The 2,724-nt window shown below is 52.0% G+C and overlaps 1 pseudogene; it reads right to left on the bottom strand.

The window, feature by feature from the left end:
• On the bottom strand, window positions 1–1,025 carry LOC109776123 (uncharacterized; annotated as a pseudogene).
• Between the last annotated feature and the right edge of the window lie 1,699 nt (window positions 1,026–2,724).

Here is a 2,724-nt window from a genome sequence, read left to right as displayed (position 1 = left end):
TCAATCGGATGCTAGATAGAATCCCTCCTGCAGCAGTCAATCGGACAAATGGATTCGGCCGTCAGATCCATCCATGGATTCATCATTTTCATCTAGGACTGGAGGAAGGAGAGGAAAAGAGCGAGGTTTGGAGAGCTTGGACAGACCTCGGAGATGTAGGCGTGGTCGTCGCAGAACTCGGCGAGGCTGGCGAGCTCCTTGGGGTCCATGAAGCGGGAGAGGACGGCGACGGCGACGTCGATGTGCTTCACGGCGAGGCCCGCGCCGCGATCCTGTTTGCGCGGTACAGGTAGTCGAGCGACTTGTTCACGTCGCCGCCGCCGCCGCCTCTGGCTGCCTGGCGGGGCTTGCTGGGGCCGGGCTTGGCGGTGGCGTACGGGTCGTCGGAGAGGTCGACCTTGGCGAGGGCCTCGGAGGCGGCGGCGACCGGGTCGTCGTCCCTGTCGGGGCTGCTGTCGGGCGAGGAGTCGGGGGTCTTGCCGGGGACGGGGGCCTTGCCGCCGATGAGGCACTCGACGCAGCGCGGGAGGAGGTGCTCCTCCAGCAGCTTGATGGCCAAGACGGCGGCCATGACGCGGTCGATGGCCTGGGCCTGGGACCTGGTCGGGCCGGGAACTGCTGCGCGAGCAGCGCGTCGTGGAGCTGCTCGTCGGGCATGACTGCGAAAGCCAGGTTGGGCGGGGAGAAGAGAATGCGCTTCTCCTCGGCGAGGTGGATGCAGGTCGTGAGGATGCGGGCGCCGGCCTCCAGGCCGATGTAGTAGACCTTGAAGAGGTTGGAGGCGAGCTCCCTGAGCTTGGCGTCCGCGTCCGCCTCGACGTCGGCAGGGGCGGCGTCGGCCTGGAGGTCCTGCATGCGCTGCTGGAGCTGCAGGAGGCGGTCGCGCTGCGCCCGCACCGTCTTGGCAGCCAGCATGGCCTGCATGAGGACGGTTTCGATGTCCTTCTTGCTCCCCTTTGCCGCCATGGTCGCTCTCTCTCTCGCGCGCGCGCTCGCCGGAGGTGGGTCTTCAGAAGGAAGGAAGGAGACAGGAGAAAGGTTGGAGCTTGACGACGAGGCGGAGGTGAAAAGAGGACGGAGGGGGGCACGTGTCGAGCGGCTATTGAAGAGGACGGAGGATCCTGCTGGGTGGGCACACCTTTGACAGCTTTTGACCGGGGTCATGTCATGCTCATCCATCCACAAGGACAAAGGGTCGTGTGGTTCTTGAAATTTGAAAATGCTAGTCCACACAATGAACAATTGGTTCCAAGCAAGGTGGCATGTTTTTTTGAACAAAAATTGGATCTACATGATTCTTAATTTTTTTGGATCTAAATTCATCTTGGTGCAACAACAAAAAAACCGCGAAAAGAGACTCACCTAGGGGCATAGAGTGGCATGTTCAAAGGATGAAGACGGTCGAAACTAGAAACGCCGTGAGCTTTGGCTTATGTTGCTCCTACCACTGAATCCTTTAGGTTTTGGCCGCGCAAGGTTGCAAGTGATCCTTGTTCCATTGCAGAAGTAGCCAAATATATGTCTCCTACTCCACGACCTCTAGGCCCCACCACGCCATCGAGATCGATGGACGATCAAGGTGAAGTATGGTTCTAGGGTGGCCGACGCGAGAACGTGGGGGTGTCAGATGGGAAGAGGCAAATCAAATCGGGCCCAGTGGCACAATTATGACTGGTAGAACGAAGCTCCAGAAGGATCTTACCAAAACTCTGGTAATTTTGGTTCAGCTCCCATCAACAAGCAATGGGACAAGATGGCCTATGAGGTGCAAGGAGAGTAGTGTACTGCAATGATGCTCCTGTCGGCGGCCATATTCTCGGACCTTCAAGATCCTTCTTAAGATAAGTTCAACCATTGCATGAACCGTGGTATTCATGGACACTTAACTGTTGATTGCCCTATGATTAGGTGTAAGCAATGTAGTAAGCTTGGTCATATTACCCAGATTTGTCACACAATCATTCCTTATGAATGCATTGGGTTGTTCATGGGTTACGGGCTCTTGGCCTAGGGTTCTTATATTTCCTTGACTATAGTAAAGTTAAGGAACGATCTAGTAGTGTGGTTATCACTGTTAGTGAGGATAGTGCTATTTCCAGAGCTATTGAGCATGAGTTTAAAGTTTTTCTTTACTTCCTTCTAGGAAAATCAAAACGACATCTCCTTGTAAGAAGGGTGTGGTTGTGTCTACCCCTAGTATTTCAGTTGGTCCTATTACTAGAAGGAAAAGACAGCTGCGATTTTTTTTCCTGCGTCCTGGCAGAGCTGGCAGATGTAGAAAAACTATTGGAATATAGAAATCCTAGGTATATTCTCGAATTTGTAGAGGGGTTTGGAAGAAAGGCCCGTTTTCCTGTTTAGTAGATCTTGTTAATAGTCATACCTAAGAGTTCATTGGTTTGTAAGAGACTATGAGGAGAGATTTCAAACAATGTTTTTTCTTAAAGATTGATCCTTCAGAAGCTTTTCTGTCAAAGTGGGTTCCATCTATAGGAAAATTTTGGGGGTATTTTGTGTGGTGTTATTAAAGATACTTTTGATATTTTCTCCTTTGACTTGGGACAATATACTATTCACTTGAATTCACGGGACAAAATAAATAGGTTTACCTAGTCCCTTTTGGTGATTTTTATGGAGACGCTCAAGGGGGAAACCCCTTTTTCCTCACTGAATTTGCATCCTTGTGTAATGATATATATGTGCCTTACATTGCCGGTGGTGATT

The sequence above is a fragment of the Aegilops tauschii genome, chromosome 3 (assembly GCF_002575655.3).
Source record: "Aegilops tauschii subsp. strangulata cultivar AL8/78 chromosome 3, Aet v6.0, whole genome shotgun sequence".
NCBI classification, from domain to species: domain Eukaryota; kingdom Viridiplantae; phylum Streptophyta; class Magnoliopsida; order Poales; family Poaceae; genus Aegilops; species Aegilops tauschii.
The sequence above is the reverse complement of the archived record's forward strand: the minus strand, read 5'-3'. Positions and strand labels throughout refer to the sequence as shown.